This window comes from Pseudophryne corroboree, chromosome 4, assembly GCF_028390025.1.
Source record: "Pseudophryne corroboree isolate aPseCor3 chromosome 4, aPseCor3.hap2, whole genome shotgun sequence".
Taxonomy (NCBI): Eukaryota; Metazoa; Chordata; class Amphibia; order Anura; family Myobatrachidae; genus Pseudophryne; species Pseudophryne corroboree.
In genome coordinates this window covers 195,324,589-195,343,472 of record NC_086447.1, presented here as the reverse complement: position 1 = coordinate 195,343,472, position 18,884 = coordinate 195,324,589, and positions in this window count along the sequence as shown.

Below are 18,884 nucleotides of genomic sequence, written 5' to 3'. Positions count from 1 at the left end.
CCCTGGGCTATAAAGACCAGTCAGAATGTCAATAATAACTTACATTATTCCCAGGAGTGATATAGTATGGTAGCCTAGCAGTGTCACACAATTTTCAACAAGTTTATCCTCCTTGCTGCGTCTTTTCTGTCATCATGGTAATAGGGATAAAGCAGCGCAGCTCACCTTTCAGATCTTAGCTCATATGTATTTATTTATTCTACTTTTTGCAAACCTAGTAACATTCATTGTATTGCATTTAATTGATCATTATAGCTGCTTTTTATTCGTTAGATGTCCCCAAAAATATACATTCAAAGAGCTGATGTGACAGTTGTTGCAGCAGGCGACCTCTAGTGGTGACAAAGCATATTACACTGATACACAGCACGAAATAGGATATTGGGGGTAGAGATGTGCGGCGGGTACTTTTTGTGTTTTGGTTCTGGTTCCATCCTCGTGTTTTGGATCTGGATTGGTTCTGCCAAAACCACCCTTTCATGTTTTGGTTTTGGATCTGGATGATTTTTAAAAAAACATAAAAACAGCTAAAATCACAGAATTTGGGGGTAATTTTGATCCTACAGTATTATTAACCTCAATAATATTCATTTCCACTCATTTCTAGTCTATTCTGAACACCACACACCTCACAATATTGTTTTTAGGCCAAAAGGTTGCACCGAGGTGGCTGTATGTGTTGCACACTTGTGTCACTTAGCTTAGTCAAACACCTGGCCCATCTAGGAGTGGCACTGCAGTGTCAGACAGGATGGCAGATTTAAAAAAATAGGCCCCAAATAGCACATCATGCAAAGAAGAAAAAGAGGTGCAATGAGGTAGCTGTTTGACTAAGCTAAGCAACACAAGTGTGCGGCACAAACATCTGGCCCATCTAGGAGTGGCACTGCAGTTGCAGACAGGATGGAACTTTTAAAAACTAGGCACCCAAACAGCACATAATGCAAAACAGAAAAAGAGGTGCAACATGGGACATGCTGGAATTTGCCCAGATGTAATACACGCACAATATTGGTGGCACAGGAGAGCGTACCCCTACACCACACAGGGCAAACCCTGTAAAAAAATAAGAATTTACTCACCGGTAATTCTATTTCTCGTAGTCCGTAGTGGATGCTGGGAACTCCGCAAGGACCATGGGGAATAGACGGCTCCGCAGGAGACTGGGCACATCTAAAGAAAGATTTAGGACTATCTGGTGTGCACTGGCTCCCCCCCCTATGACCCTCCTCCAAGCCTCTGTTAGATTTCTGTGCCCGGCCGAGCTGGATGCACACTAGGGGCTCTCCTGAGCTCCTAGAAAGAAAGTATAGTTTAGGTTTTTTATTTTACAGTGAGACCTGCTGGAAACAGGCTCACTGCACCGAGGGACTAAGGGGAGAAGAAGCGAACCTACCTAAGTGGTGGTAGCTTGGGCTTCTTAGGCTACTGGACACCATTAGCTCCAGAGGGATCGAACACAGGACCCGACCTCGTCGTCCGTTCCCGGAGCCGCGCCGCCGTCCCCCTTACAGAGCCATAAGCAGGAAGGTCCGGAAAATCGGCGGCTGAAGACTTCTGTCTTCTCCAAGGAAGCGCACAGCACTGCAGCTGTGCGCCATTGCTCCTCATGCACACCACACACTGCGGTCACTGATGGGTGCAGGGCGCTGGGGGGGGGGGGCGCCCTGAGCAGCAATAAATAGCACCTTGGCTGGCAAACTGACACCATATATAGCCCCAGGGGCTATATAGGTGTATATTAACCCATGCCAGAATTATTAAAATAGCGGGAGAAAGCCAGCCGAAAAAGGGGCGGAGCCATCTCCCTCAGCACACTGACGCCATTTTCCCTCACCTCAGCTGGAAGGATCGCTCCCTGGCTCTCCCCTGCAGTCCTGCACTACAGAAAGGGTTAAAAAGAGAGGGGGGCACAAAAATTAGGCGCAGTATATTATAATAATGCAGCTTTAAGGGAAAACATTCTCTATAGGTGATATCCCTGTGATATATAGCGCTCTGGTGTGTGCTGGCATACTCTCCCTCTGTCTCCCCAAAGGGCTGTGTGGGGTCCTGTCCTCTGTCAGAGCATTCCCTGTGTGTGTGCTGTGTGTAGGTACTGCTGTGTCGACATGTATGATGAGGAAAATGATGTGGAGGCGGAGCAAATGCCTGTGAATGTGATGTCACCCCCTGCGGGGTCGACACCTGTGTGGATGGACTTATGGAAGGTGTCAACTCCTTACACAAAAGGTTTGACGACATAGGACAGCCGGCTACTCAGCTTGTGCCTGCTCCAGCGTCTCAAATGTCATCAGGGGCTTTAAAACGCCCGCTACCTCAGGTGACAGACACAGATGTCGACACGGATACCGACTCCAGTGTCGACGATGATGAGACTAGTGTACCCTCCAATAGGTCCACCCGTTACATGATTGAGGCAATGAAAAATGTATTACACATTTCTGATAATACCCCAGGTACCACAAAAAAGGGTATTATGTTTGGTGAGAAAAAACTACCTGTAGTTTTTCCTGCATCTGAGAAATTAATATGAGGTGTGTGAGGAAGCGTGGACTTTCCCCGATAAGAAATTGATAATTTCTAAGCGGCGTACCCTTTTCCGCCAGAGGATAGGTCACGTTGGGAAATACCCCCTAGGGTAGATAAAGCGCTGACACGCTTATTAAAAAAGGTGGCACTACCGTCTCCGGATACGGCCGCCCTAAAGGAACCTGCTGATAGAAAGCAGGAAACTACCCTTAAAGCTATATACACACACACGGGCATTATATTGAGACCAGCTATTGCCTCGGCATGGAGGTGCAGTGCGGCAGCTGCGTGGTCAGATTCCCTGTCGGATAATACTATGGATAGGGACAATATTTTGCTGACAATAGAGCATATAAAAGACGCTGTCTTATACATGCGTGATGCACAGAGGGATATTTGCCGGCTGGCATCACAAATAAGCGCTATGTAAAAGCGATGCCGATTCAAAACGGCACATGGAAGTTTTGCCCTATAAGGGGGTGGAACTGTTTGGGGATGGTCTTTCAGACCTCGTTTCCACAGCTACTGCTGGGAAATCAAACTGGTTGCCACAAGCTACCCCACAGCAAAAGAAAGCACTGTATTATCAGGTACAGTCCTTTCGGCCCCAGAAAAGCAAGAGGGCTGGAGGCTCATCTTTTCTGCCAAGAGGAAAAGGTAGAGGGAAAAAGCTGCAGCACACAGCTAGTTCCCAAGAGCAGAAGTCCTCCCCTGCGTCCGGTAAGTCCACAGCATGACGCTGGGACTGCTCAGGCGGACCCGGGTACGGTGGGGGCCCGTCTCAAAAATTTCAGCGCACAGTGGGCTCTCTCACAGGCGGATCCCGGGATTCTTCAAACAGTATCTCAGGGGTACAGGCTGGAATTCGAGACGTGTCCCCCCCGCCGTTTCCTAAAATCTGCCTTACCGGCAACTCCCTCTGCCATGGAGGCAGTGTGGTGGTTATCTAAAAACTGTATTCACTGCAAGTGATTGTCAAGGTACCCCTCCTTCAACAAGGAAAGGGTTACTATTCCACAATGTTTGTGGTACCGAAACCGGAAGGTTCGGTGAGACCCATATTAAATTTAAAATCCTTGAACACATATATCAAAAGATTCAAGTTCAAGATGGAATCGCTCAGGGCGGTTATTGCGAACCTGGACGAGGGGGATTACAGGGTCTCTCTGGACATCAAGGATGCTTACCTGCATGTCCCCATTTACCCTCCTCACCAGGAGTACCTCAGGTTTGTGGTACAGGACTGTCACTATCAGTTCCAGATGCTGCCGTTTGAGTTATCCACGGCACCGAGGGTCTTTACCAAGGTAATGGCCGACATGATGATACTCACACCTGGGGGGGTGCAAATCACACCTGATGTGCATGAGGAGCAATGGCGCACAGCTGCAGTGCTGTGCGCTACCTTGGAGAAGACAGAAGTCTTCAGCCGCCGATTTTCCGGACCTTCTTGCTTCTGGCTCTGTAAGGGGGACGGCGGCGCAGCTCCGGGAACGCACGACGAGGTCGGGTCCTGTGTTTGATCCCTCTGGAGCTAATGGTGTCCAGTAGCCTAAGAAGCCCAAGCTACCACCACTTAGGTAGGTTCGCTTCTTCTCCCCTTAGTCCCTCGGTGCAGTGAGCCTGTTGCCAGCAGGTCTCACTGTAAAATAAAAAACCTAAACTATACTTTCTTTCTAGGAGCTCAGGAGAGCCCCTAGTGTGCATCCAGCTCTTCCGGGCACAGAAATCTAACAGAGGCTTGGAGGAGGGTCATAGGGGGAGGAGCCAGTGCACACCAGATAGTCCTAAATCTTTCTTTAGATGTGCCCAGTCTCCTGCGGAGCCGTCTATTCCCCATGGTCCTTACGGAGTTCCCAGCATCCACTAGGACGTCAAAGAAATTATATTTGGATTAAATGTTAATAACCCCTTTATTTGGAGTAAATAATATACAGTACAGGACACTACCACTGGACAACACAGCGACACTGTAAAGGACTTATTATACAGCAGCACTGGACATATGGCAGCAGAGGACACCACCACTGTGACTGGTCACTAGACTGACTGATGCACAGGACACTATCACTGGTCTGATGCAGGACAACACAGCAACACTGTAAGGGACTTATTATACAGCAGAGGACACCACCACTGTGACTGGTCGCTAGACTGACTGATGCACAGGACACTACCACTGGTCTGATGCAGGACAACACAGCAACACTGTAAGGGACTTATTGTACAGCAGCACTGGACATATGGCAGGAGAGGACACCACCACTGTGACTGGTCACTAGACTGACTGATGCACAGGACACTACCACTGGTCTGATGCAGCACAACACAGCAACACTGTAAGGGACTTATTATACAGCAGGACTAGACATATGGCAGCAGAGGACACCACCACTGTGACTGGTCACTAGACTGATTGATGCACAGGACACTACGACTGGTCTGATACAGGACAACACAGCAACACTGTAAGGGACTTATTATACAGCAGCACTGGACATATGGCAGCAGAGGACACCACCACTGTGTCTGGTCACTGGACTGACTGATGCACAGGACACTACGACTGGTCTGATGCAGGACAACACAGCAACACTGTAAGGGATTTATACAGCAGCACTGAACATATGGCAGCAGAGGACACCACCACTGTAACTGGTCACTGGACTGACTGATGCAGCTAAGACACTACCACTAGTCTGATGCAGGACAACACAGCAACACTGTAAGGGATTTATACAGCAGCACTGGACATATGGCAGCAGAGGACACCACCACTGTAACTGGTCACTGGACTGACTGATGCAGCTAAGACACTAACTGGACTGAGCAGCACAAGACAGCACTATAATTGCCACCCCACTTTCCCGCCCCGCACAGACACTGAGGACGGAGACACATCCTCTCACTACACTCTCCAGGACTGGAATGAAAATGGCGGCAACGCGCTGCTCCTTATACGGTATCCAAACCCCGCAAGAATCCGACAGCGAGATGATGACGTTTTGCCTAGTTCTGGATTCCAAGTCAGGCGGTAATACCCCTGCTGGACTCGGATCCGGGCTCACGCAGTGAAGTTCAGTAGGGTTCGGTTCTCTGAGAACCGAACCTGCTCATCTCTAATTGGGGGTAACTGAGACCTGATCGCTGGGCAGCCATGTTTGCAGCCCTGCGATCGGATAGTCGCCGCTTACAAGGGAAGTGTATTTTAGCTGTGCAAGTGTGCGAATTCATGTGTACCAGAGCTGCACAAACTGATTTTGTGCAGTCTCAACACAGCCCAGGACTTACTTAGCCGCTGCGATCACTTCAGCGTGTCCAGGACCAGATTTGAAGTCAGACACCCTCCCTTCGAACGCTTGGACACACCTGTGTTTTTCCAGACACTCCTTGAAAATGATCAGTTGCCATCCACAAACGCCCTATTCCTGTCAATCTCCTTGCGATTGCTGGTGCATTTGGAATTTTCGCACAGGCTCATTTATCAACAAGTGATAAAACTCATTGTTGAAGATAAAACTTGTTGCTCATGATAAATGATGATCCAGCCAATCAGCTCCTAACTATCGTGTTCAGCTCCTGACATGTGTTTGAAAAATTGCAGTTAGGAGCTGATTGGTTGTAACACCACTTATCATACGCAACAAGTTAGTTTATCATTCACAATCCGTTTTATCACTCGTTGATAAATGAGCCCCTAAGTATGACAGCCTTTTAAAGCAATATGGGCATGATGTACAGTATTGCATTTAACAATATACTATAAAGCTGTCGCACAGGCCTTATTGGGGAACATTGGTCCCGACTCCGATTTGCGCAGTGTTAGCATTGCTGCTGCTACCTTGCATGCAGCAACAATGCTAACAGACCTTGGCCTCGGCATCTCCCTCCCCCTCTCAAAAATGGGGGAGACATGTCCCCATTTGTGGAACGCTTGTTGGTACCACCTTCTCCCCACCCTCATAATGTCTGCAGCATGTCAATGATGCTGTGGCTGCCCGGATACTGCATGCTTGTTCACAGGACTCCTTCTGCACATGCGCAACTCACCCATCATGGATTAGTACCTAAGCCAGGGGTGGGCAATTATTTCAGCCGGGGGGGCACTTAACACTTTCCAGTGATTATTTGAGGGCCGCACACTCAAATATGCCCCTTCTTATTTATATAGTGGCATTTCTCATACGTCCTAGGGGATGCTGGGGTACCCATAAGAACCATGGGGTATAGACAGGATCCGCAGGAGACATGAGCACTTTAAGACTTTGAATGGGTGTGAACTGGCTCCTCCCTCTATGCCCCTCCTCCAGACTCCAGTTTTAGAATTGTGCCCAGGCAGACTGGAGGAGCTCTACAGAGTTTCTCGGGAAAAGACTTTTGTTAGGTTTTTTATTTTCAGGGAGACAGCTGGCAACAGTCTCCCTGCTTCATTGGGACTAAGGGGAGAGAAGTAGGACCTACTTCCAGTGAGTTCAAAGGCTCTGCTTCTGGCTACAGGACACCATGAGCTCCTGAGGGTTTGATCGCTAGGTACGCCTAGATGCTCGCTCCCAGGGCCGGCCGTCACCCCCCTTACAGAGCCAGAAGTCAGAAGACAGGTGAGTAGAAGATCAGAAGACTTCAGTGACGGCTTTCTGAGGTACCGCACAACGATCGCACGCTGCGCGCCATGCTCCCACACACACAGCAGCACTACAGGGGACTACAGGGGCAGCAGATGAACCTCAAAATGGACTGGCAAGAGGGGACATAAGTGCCTAGGCACTGTCCTAACCCCCGCCAGTATAAATATATATTTAAAAATAGCGGGACTGAAGCGCGCCATTAAGGGGGTGGAGCTTCGTCCTCACAGTTCACGGAGCTCAGCGCTATTTTCCTCTCTACAAGGCTGCAGAGACGCTGGTCCTTCCTCACACTTTTGACTAAGTATCAGGGTGCAAAACGGGGGGGGGGGGGGACAGGAAAATTGGTGCAATATATATTTATTATAAAAGCGCTGCAGGTCTGGGGCATTCTTTAGTGTTCCAGAACTGGTGATTAGGCGCTGGGTTGTGAGCTGGCAAAACTCCCTCTGTGTCTCTCTGACAGGCTTTGCTGTGGGTCTGTCCCCTATATGCCCGTGTGTCTGTGGGTGTTTGGGACACGTGTGTCGGCATGTCTGAGGTTGAGTGCTCTTCCCAGGAGGAGGCTGTATTAGAGACACAAACGGCTGTGGGAGTGAACCTGTCGGCACCGCCGACTCCTGATTGGGTAAATGTGTTGAATGCCTTGAATGCTAATGTGGCTCGTATTAGTATAGTAAGCGATTAGATAAATCTGAATCTCCGAACCAGGCATGGAAGAAATCTGTGGAGGATGTGTTATTACAGGTACAGGCCCCTTCGGGGTCACAAAAACATTAGTTTGCCCAGTGTCGACTATAGTGATTCTAGATTGGATCCTAAATTAGCAAAGAGTATTCAGTACATGATTGTGGCGGTAAAAGACGTATTACATATTTCCGAGGACCCTGCTGTTCCTGATACAAAGGTTTGTATGTATACAAATTAATTTGGTGGGTGTGGAAGCACCCACACCTCACCAAAAGAGAAGAAATTCCTATGTTTGGAGCACTCTTTTAAATGATATTGTATATGAATGGGTGAAAAATGTACTATTTTAGTCTGGTGCGGGGTATATCTAGATTTGTTACATAAGGTTTGTATGTATAAAGAAAAGAAACCTGTGGTAATGTTTCCTCCATCTCATGAACTGAACACTCTTTTTGAAAAGGTTTGGTAAAGCCCTGACAAAGTTTCAGATTCCCAAAAGGATTCAGGTGGCGTATCCATTTCCCTCTGGGGATAGGGAAAAGTGGGAGTCACCCCCCATTGTGGACAAGGCCCTATCCCGCTTGTCTAAAAAGGTGGCTCTCCCGTCTCCTGATACGGCAGCCCTTAAGGACCCTGCAGGTAAATACATTAAAATCCATTTATGCCACTACGGGTACACTGCTCAGACCAGCCATAGCGTATGCGTGGGTGAGTAGTGCTACCGAAAAGTGGGCAGATAACTTGTCATCTGAGATAGATACCCTAGATAGGGATAGCTTCCTTTTGACACTGGGTCATATCAGGAATGCAGCGGCCTACCTAAAGGAAATGGCGAGAGATATTGGCCTTTTGGGATCAAAAGCCAATGCCATGGCAGTCTCAGCTAGACGAGCATTGTGGCTCCATCAATGGAATGCTGATGCTGACTCCAGGAAAAATATGGAATCTCTGCCATATAAAGGTGGTGTCTTGTTTGGTGACGGTCTCGCTGAGTTGGTATCTACAGCTACCGCGGGTAAGTCATCATTTTTGCCTTACGTTCCGTCACAACAAAAGAAAACACACCACTATCAGATGCAGTCCTTTCGGCCCAATAAATACAGGAAGGGCCGAGGTTGTTCGTTCCTTGCTACTAGAGGAAGGGGAAGGGGTAAAAGATCACCGGCCGCGGCAGGTTCCGAGAAACAGAAGTCCTCCCCGGCTTCTGCCAAATCCACCGCATGACGCTGGGGCTCCTCTGCGGGAGTCCGCACCGGTGGGGGCACGTCTCAAACTCTTCAGTCAGTTCTGGGTTCGTTCAGACCTGGACCCATGGGTTTTAGAACTAGTGTCCCAGGGGTACAAACTGGAGTTTCAGGACATGACGTTCCCCCTCGCCGATTTTTCAAATCGGCCTTACCAGCTTCTCTTCCGGACAGGGAGGTAGTATGCGACGCAATACAAAAGTTGTGTCAAAAGCAGGTCATTATCAAGGTTCCCCCGTCACAACAGGGAGAAGGCTTTTATTCGAGCCTGTTCGTGGTCCCGAAGCCGGACGGCTCGGTCAGACCAATCCTGAACCTAAAATCCCTCAATTTCTACCTAAGAAAATTCAAATTCAAGATGGAGTCTCTCCGAGCAGTGATCTCCAGTCTGGAGGAAGGGGATTTTATGGTGTCGGTAGACATAAAGGATGCCTACTTACATGTTCCCATTTATCCTCCGCATCAGGCTTACCTGAGGTTTGCAGTTCAGGATTGTCATTACCAATTTCAGATGTTGCCGTTTGGTCTGTCCACGGCTCCGAGGATTTTCACCAAAGTGATGGTGGAAGTGATGGTTCTCCTTCGCAAACAAGGAGTCACGATTATCCCGTACTTGGACGATCTCCTGATAAAGGCAAGATCCAGGGACCAACTGGTGCAGAACATTACACTCGCCCTGGCAGTTCTGCAACAACGCGGTTGGCTCCTACATTTTCAAAATCACAGTTGATTCCGATGACGTGGCTGTCGTTTTTGGGAATGATTCTGGACACAGAATTACAGAGAGTTTTTCTTCCAGTGGAAAAGGCTCTGGAAATTTAGAACCTGATCAGACAAATTCTGAAACCAGCAAGAGTGTCAGCAATGCACTCGTTTACTGGGGAAGATGGTGGCGGCCTACGAGGCCATTCAGTTTGGCAGGTTCCATGCCAGGGTGTTTCAGTGGGACCTGTTGGACAAGTGGTCCGGATCCCACCAGCACATGCACCGGAAAATAATTCTGTCTTCCAAGACCAGAATCTCACTCCTGTTGTGGCTGCACAGCTCTCACCTCCTAGAGGGGTGCAGGTTCGGGATCCAGGACTGGATCCTAGTAACCACGGATGCCTGGAAACTTGTCTACACATAAACGTTCTGGAGTTAAGAGCCATTTACAATGGCCTTCTTCAAGCGGAACATCTGCTTCACAATCTGCCCGTACTGATCCAGTCGGACAATATAACAGCAGTAGCGTACATAAACCGTCAAGGCGGAACAAAAAGCAGAGCGGCAATGGCAGAGGCAACGAGGGTTCTCCGCTGGGTAGAAAGACATACAAGCGCACTGTTAGCAGTCTTCGTTCCGGGAGTGGACAACTGGGAAGCAGACTTCCTCAGCAGACACGATCTCCATCCAGGAGAGTGGGGTCTTCATCAAGAGGCCTTCACAGAAGTGACAGGTCTTTGGGGAATTCCTCAAGTAGACATAATGGCGTCTCGTCTCAACAAGAAGCTTCAGAGATATTGTTCCAGGTCGAGGGATCCTCAAGCAACAGCAGTGGATGCCCTAGTGACACCATGGGTGTTTCATTCGGTGTATGTATTCCCTCCGCTTCCGCTCATTCCAAAAGTGCTAAAGATCTTAAGAAGAACAAAAGTTCGGGAGATCCTCATTGTTCCAGACTGGCCAAGGAGGGCTTGGTATCCGGATCTTCAGGAATTACTCATAGAAGATTCCTGGCCTCTTCCTCTATGAGAGGATCTGTTACAACAGGGGCCGTGCGTGTATCAAGACTTACCGCAGCTGCGTTTGACGGCTTGGCGGTTGAATGCCAGATCCTAACCCGAAAGGGTATTCCCAGTGAAGTCATTCCCACACTTCTTCAGGCTAGAAAGGGAGTAAAGTCCAAACATTACCACCGTATTTGGAGAAAATATGTGTCTTGGGGTGAATCCAAGAAGGCTCCTATGGAAGAATTTCAGTTAGGACGTTTTCTCCATTTTCTACAGGCAGGTGTGGATGCGGGCTTGAAGTTGGGCTCAATTAAAGTACAAATTTCAGCCTTATTGGTTTTCTTTCAAAAACAATTGGCCTCCCTTCCAGAGGTTCAGACTTTCGTGAAAGGTGTGTTGCACATCCAACCTCTATTTGTGCCCCCAGTGGCACCATGGGATCTTGTGTTTGAACCTTTACAAAAGGTGGAATTGAAATTCGTCACTTGGAAAGTGGTCATGCTGTTGGCCTTGGCATCCGCAAGGCGGGTATCGGAGTTAGTGGCTTTGTCTCACAAAAGCCCTTATTTGATCTTCCATGAAGATAGAGCAGAGTTGAGGACTCGTCAGCAATTTCTGCCGAAGGTGGTTTCGTCGTTCCACATGAACCAACCTATTGTGATGCCAGTGGCTACTGACGCCTTAGTGGAGTCAAAGTCTCTCGATGTGGTCAGAGCTTTTAAAATTTATGTCACCAGGACGGCACAAATTAGTAAAACGGAGGTTCTGTTTGTCCTGTATGATCCCAACAAGATTGGGGTTCCTGCAGACTATTGCACGCTGGATCTGTTCTACGATTCAGCAGGCTCATTCTATGGCTGGATTGCCGTTACCAAAATCGGTGAAGGCCGATTCTACCAGAAAGGTGGGCGCGTCCTGGGCGGCTGCCCGGGGGGGTCTCGGCATTACAACTATGCCGAGCAGCTACTTGGTCGGGTTCGAACACTTTTGCAAAGTTTTACAAGTTCGATACCCTGGCCGAGGAGGACCTCATGTTTGGTCAATCAGTGCTGCAGAGTCATCCGCACTCTCCCGCCCATTCTAGAGCTTTGGTATAACCCCATGGTTCTTAAGGTTACCCAAGCATCCTCTAGGACATATGAGAAAATAGGACTTTAATACCTACCGGTAAATCCTTTTCTCTTAGTCCATAGAGGATGCAGGGTGCCCGTCCTAGTGCGTACTGTATCTGCAGTTATTAGTTCTGGTTATACACAGGTTGTGTTATGTTATAGTCAGCCTGTTGCTGACATTGTTCATGCCGTTGGCTGGAGTTCTGTTGAATGCCATGTTGTGCGGCGTGTTTGAGGTGTGAGCTGGTATGTATCTCACCTTAGTTTAACAATAATTCCTTCCCTCGAGATGTCCGTCTCCCTGGGCACAGTTCCTATAACTGGAGTCTGGAGGAGGGGCATAGAGGGAGGAGCCAGTTCACACCCATTCAAAGTCTTAAAGTGCCCATGTCTCCTGCGGATCCCGTCTATACCCCATGGTTCTTATGGTTACCCCAGCATCCTCTACGGACTAAGAGAAAAGGATTTACCAGTAGGTATTAAAATCCTATTTTTTCTGCTGCAACTCCAGAACCCCCCCACCCATGCATGTAATATATATATATATATATATATATATATATATATAAAAGCACAATGAAGCGGCACTCTAGGACTTAATTCAAATAAACAGGTCCAGTCTCCCGGTTTTGATGTGCAACGTTTCGGTTTTAATCACAAACCTTCGTCAGGCATATACATACAACAGAAAAAGTCTTACCTATATAACAAATGAAATCACCAGGTGGAGTGCAGTCCAGGAAGCCCCAGAGTTAGACTTCCGCTGATGTCATGCAGCATGGACTAATTACGTAACAAGAGAGTGTTAACCCTTCACCACACTACAGACATGCAGAGGCGTAACTAGGGTTTTTGGAGCCCAGGGCAAGATCAATAATGGTGCCCCCCCCCCCCCCCCTTCACCACCACCACCACCACAAAAAAAAAAGGAAAGTATGTGCAGACGCCACCGGTGTATATAAAGATGTCAGGGTGTGTATGTATAGATGTAGGTGCAATGGTTGAGGTTGAATTTTTGAAGGCGGAATGAGAGTGTAGATAGCAATGATGCGCGCGTCGAAGGCGCGCGCGCTCCGTAAAAGGGGCGTGGTCACTCAAAAGGGGCGTGTCCTTCAGTGTAGTAGGACCCCTTATACTATCTAGTACTGGTGCCCCTTTCACATTATAGCACACGGTATGAGACGAAATTCACATTACCCCACATGGTATGAGCCGAAATTCCCATTATAGCACACAGTATGAGCCGAAATTCACATTACCCCACATGGTATGAGCCGAAATTCACATTATAGCACACGGTATGAGCCGAAATTCACATTACAGCACACGGTATGAGCCAAAATTCACATTACAGCACACGGTATGGGACAAAATTCACATTACAGCACACGGTATGAGACGAAATTCACATTACAGCACACGGTATGAGCCGAAATTCACATTACCCCACACGGTATGAGCCGAAATTCACATTACCCCACACGGTATGAGCCGAAATTCACATTACCCCACACGGTATGAGCCGAAATTCACATTACCCCACACGGTATGAGCCGTAATTCACATTATAGCACACGGTATGGGCCAAAATTCACGTTACAGCACATGGTATGAGCCAAAATTCCCATTATAGAGTGAGGGGATCCTACCCCCTTAATTAAGTAATCCTGCGGGGCGCTGTGGTGAGGGGAGCCTACCCCCTTAATAGACTGATTGCAGAGTTTAGCAGCGGAAGGGCTGCAGCGGTTTCTCACCCCAAGCTGCGGCGCTTCTGCCACCTCCGACACTCCACATCTTCGGCGCCACCCGGGATGCAGAGCACCGCACCGTGGATGCACCCTTTTCAGTGTGGTCTGCTGTGCTCCGAAGGGGTTCTTCTCTCCTGTTGCAGGATCCCGATGTGCGCCGTCCTCCCCGCTGTTACTGCCACGGTAAGCATTAGTATTGTTTACCGCAGCGGCCATTTACTGAGGCATATGTGTTAAACCTCGGGAACTGAGATGCCCTTCTCACCATACAGCTGTGTGGCCGAGCCGGGCGTGGGGACAGCCAGCAGCATGCCGGATATCAGCAGCCGAGGGTGCGGGCTGTACATACTTGAGACAGCTGGATATTCAACAGTGCTGAAAGCCTCCGGAGCCCGCACCCCCGGTGCTGCAGTACACCGGAAGAGGACACCCATCCCCCGAACCCTGCGTAGCCCAAAGCCGGAGATCGACAGCATGTTGAACGCGGAAGTAGAAGCCGCTTATTGCCGGTCAACATGCTGCTGATCTCCGGCTTTGGGCTCCACACGTGCCTTACAGTCCGCACCCTCGGCTGCTGATATCCGGCATGCTGCCCCTGCTGCTGACTTTCCACCTGCCCGGCTCGCCCACCCAGCTGGATGGTGAGTGAGAAGGGCATCTCAGTGCCCGTGGTTTAATACATATCCCTCTTCGGTAAATGGCCATTAGTACATCCCGCCCACACACACAGACTGCCCGACCCACTTACTTACACATACACACGCTGTAGACTACACACACACACACACAGACTGGCCACCCCCAAACCCCACACACACCCACTTAGACTACACACACATTCTCATACTTTTCCCTCCCCCACACACACTGGACTGCAAAAATGTACACACACTCACACTGTCCCACACACACACAATTAACACACACTCACACTGTCCCACACACACACACGCACACTGTCCCACTCACCAGTGGCGTGCGGTGAGGTTAGTGGCTGGTGAGGCACTACAGACATAATGTCCGCCGAATCCAGTCGATGACCCCTACCGCCACCGAGCCAATTGCCGCCACTGCCTCTGAGCCGATGCCCGCTGCCACCACCAATGGCTTACAAACCCGCCCACCATCAACTGACCCAGCCCTCCTCCACTAATTTGCATCCTAGTCCGATGCCGCCAATGCCCGCTGCCTGCCTGCTCATCATACTTGTGATATATTGTACATTTTTATAGAAAAAAATAATAATTAGTGTTTGGGACTGGGAAGGGAGTGGGAGGAGGACATGAATGCAATTTTTGTCCAGGTCTTCCATTATCTTAATGGAGAAGGGTCTGAATGGGTTAAAAAATGTACAAAAAAAAATGCGTGAGGTCCCACCTCCTAAGTATAACCTGCCTCGGGCTCTTTGAGCCGGTCCTGGTTGTTTAAACACTGGGGAAAAATTGGACAGGGGTTCCCCGTATTTAGACAACCAGCACCGGGCTCTTATTCCGGTCCTGGTTCCAAAAATACGGGGGACAAAAGATGTAGGGGTCCCAGGTATTTTTAAAACCAGCACCGGGCTCCACTAGCCAGGGACAGAATGCCACAGCCGGGGGACACATTTATGTAGGTCCCTGCGGCCGTGGCATTACCCCCCCCCCAACTAGTCACCACTGGCCGGGGTTCCCTGGAGGAGTGGGGTCCCCTTAAATCAAGGGGTCACCCCCCCTCCAGGCACCCAAGGGCCAGGGGTGAAGCCCGAGGCTGTCCCTCCCATCCGTGGGCGGTGGATGGGAGGCTGATAGCCATGTAATAAAAAAGAAGAATATTGTTTTTTGTTGTGGAACTACAAGGCCCAGCAAGCCTCCCCCGCTTGCTGGTACTTGGAGAACCTCAAGTACCAACATGCGGGGAAATAACGGGCCCGCTGGTACCTGTAGTTCTACAACAGAAAAAATACCCAAATAAAAACACAACTCACACACCGTGACAGTAAAAATTTATTAAAACACACTTACACACTCACACATACTTACCTATATCCCACGCCGGTCACGTCCACTTGTCCAGTAGAATCCAATATGGGTACCTGTAAAAATGAGAGACAGATTACTTAGCTACATCCCACGCCGGTCACATCCACTTGTCCAGTAGAATCCAATAGGGGTACCTGTAAAAATGAGAGACAGATTACTTACCTACATCCCACGCCGGTCACGTCCACTTGTCCAGTAGAATCCAATAGGGGCACCTGTAAAAATGAGAGAGACATTACTTACCTACATCCCACGCCGGTCACGTCCACTTGTCCAGTAGAATCCAATAGGGGCACCTGTAAAAATGAGAGAGAGATTACTTACCTACATCCCACGCCGGTCACGTCCACTTGTCCAGTAGAATCCAATAGGGGTACCTGTAAAAATGAGAGACAGATTACTTACCTACATCCCACGCCGGTCACGTCCACTTGTCCAGTAGAATCCAATAGGGGCACCTGTAAAAATGAGAGACACATTACTTACCTACATCCCACGCCGGTCACGTCCACTTGTCCAGTAGAATCCAATAGGGGCACCTGTAAAAATGAGAGAGAGATTACTTACCTACATCCCACGCCGGTCACGTCCACTTGTCCAGTAGAATCCAATAGGGGTACCTGTAAAAATGAGAGACAGATTACTTACCTACATCCCACGCCGGTCACGTCCACTTGTCCAGTAGAATCCAATAGGGGTACCTGTAAAAATGAGAGACAGATTACTTACCTACATCCCACGCCGGTCATGTCCACTTGTCCAGTAGAATCCAATAGGGGTACCTGTAAAAATGAGAGACAGATTACTTACCTACATCCCACGCCGGTCACGTCCACTTGTCAGTAGAATCCAATAGGGGTACCTGTAAAAATGAGAGACAGATTACTTACCTACATCCCACGCCGGTCACGTCCACTTGTCCAGTAGAATCCAATAGGGGTACCTGTAAAAATGAGAGACAGATTACTTACCTACATCCCACGCCGGTCACGTCCACTTGTCCAGTAGAATCCAATAGGGGTACCTGTAAAAATGAGAGACAGATTACTTACCTACATCCCACGCCGGTCACGTCCACTTGTCCAGTAGAATCCAATAGGGGTACCTGTAAAAATGAGAGACAGATTACTTACCTACATCCCACGCCGGTCACGTCCACTTGTCAGTAGAATCCAATAGGGGTACCTGTAAAAATGAGAGACAGGTTACTTACCTACATCCCACGCCGGTCACGTCCACTTGTCCAGTAGAATCCAATAGGGGTACCTGTAAAAATGAGAGACAGATTATTTACCTACATCCCACGCCGGTCACGTCCACTTGTCCAGTAGAATCCAATAGGGGTACCTGTAAAAATGAGAGACAGATTACTTACCTACATCCCACGCCGGTCACGTCCACTTGTCCAGTAGAATCCAATAGGGGTACCTGTAAAAATGAGAGACAGATTACTTACCTACATCCCACGCCGGTCACGTCCACTTGTCCAGTAGAATCCAATAGGGGTACCTGTAAAAATGAGAGTCAGATTACTTACCTACATCCCACGCCGGTCACGTCCACTTGTCCAGTAGAATCCAATAGGGGTACCTGTAAAAATGAGAGACAGATTACTTACCTACATCCCACGCCGGTCACGTCCACTTGTCCAGTAGAATCCAATAGGGGTACCTGTAAAAATGAGAGACAGATTACTTACCTACATCCCACGCCGGTCACGTCCACTTGTCCAGTAGAATCCAATAGGGGTACCTGTAAAAATGAGAGACAGATTACTTACCTACATCCCACGCCGGTCACGTCCACTTGTCCAGTAGAATCCAATAGGGGTACCTGTAAAAATGAGAGACAGATTACTTACCTACATCCCACGCCGGTCACGTCCACTTGTCAGTAGAATCCAATAGGGGTACCTGTAAAAATGAGAGACAGATTACTTACCTACATCCCACGCCGGTCACGTCCACTTGTCCAGTAGAATCCAATAGGGGTACCTGTAAAAATGAGAGACAGATTACTTACCTACATCCCACGCCGGTCACGTCCACTTGTCCAGTAGAATCCAATAGGGGTACCTGTAAAAATGAGAGACAGATTACTTACCTACATCCCACGCCGGTCACGTCCACTTGTCAGTAGAATCCAATAGGGGTACCTGTAAAAATGAGAGACAGGTTACTTACCTACATCCCACGCCGGTCACGTCCACTTGTCCAGTAGAATCCAATAGGGGTACCTGTAAAAATGAGAGACAGATTACTTACCTACATCCCACGCCGGTCACGTCCACTTGTCCAGTAGAATCCAATAGGGGTACCTGTAAAAATGAGAGACAGATTACTTACCTACATCCCACGCCGGTCACGTCCACTTGTCCAGTAGAATCCAATAGGGGTACCTGTAAAAATGAGAGACAGATTACTTACCTACATCCCACGCCGGTCACGTCCACTTGTCCAGTAGAATCCAATAGGGGTACCTGTAAAAATGAGAGACAGATTACTTACCTACATCCCACGCCGGTCACGTCCACTTGTCAGTAGAATCCAATAGGGGTACCTGTAAAAATGAGAGACAGATTACTTACCTACATCCCACGCCGGTCACGTCCACTTGTCCAGTAGAATCCAATAGGGGTACCTGTAAAAATGAGAGACAGATTACTTACCTACATCCCACGCCGGTCACGTCCACTTGTCCAGTAGAATCCAATAGGGGTACCTGTAAAAATGAGAGACAGATTACTTACCTACATCCCACGCCGGTCACGTCCACTTGTCCAGTAGAATCCAATAGGGGTACCTGTAAAAATGAGAGACAGATTACTTACCTACATCCCACGCCGGTCACGTCCACTTGTCAGTAGAATCCAATAGGGGTACCTGTAAAAATGAGAGACAGATTACTTACCTACATCCCACGCCGGTCACGTCCACTTGTCCAGTAGAATCCAATAGGGGTACCTGTAAAAATGAGAGACAGATTACTTACCTACATCCCACGCCGGTCACGTCCACTTGTCCAGTAGAATCCAATAGGGGTACCTGTAAAAATGAGAGACAGATTACTTACCTACATCCCACGCCGGTCACGTCCACTTGTCCAGTAGAATCCAATAGGGGTACCTGTAAAAATGAGAGACAGATTACTTACCTACATCCCACGCCGGTCACGTCCACTTGTCAGTAGAATCCAATAGGGGTACC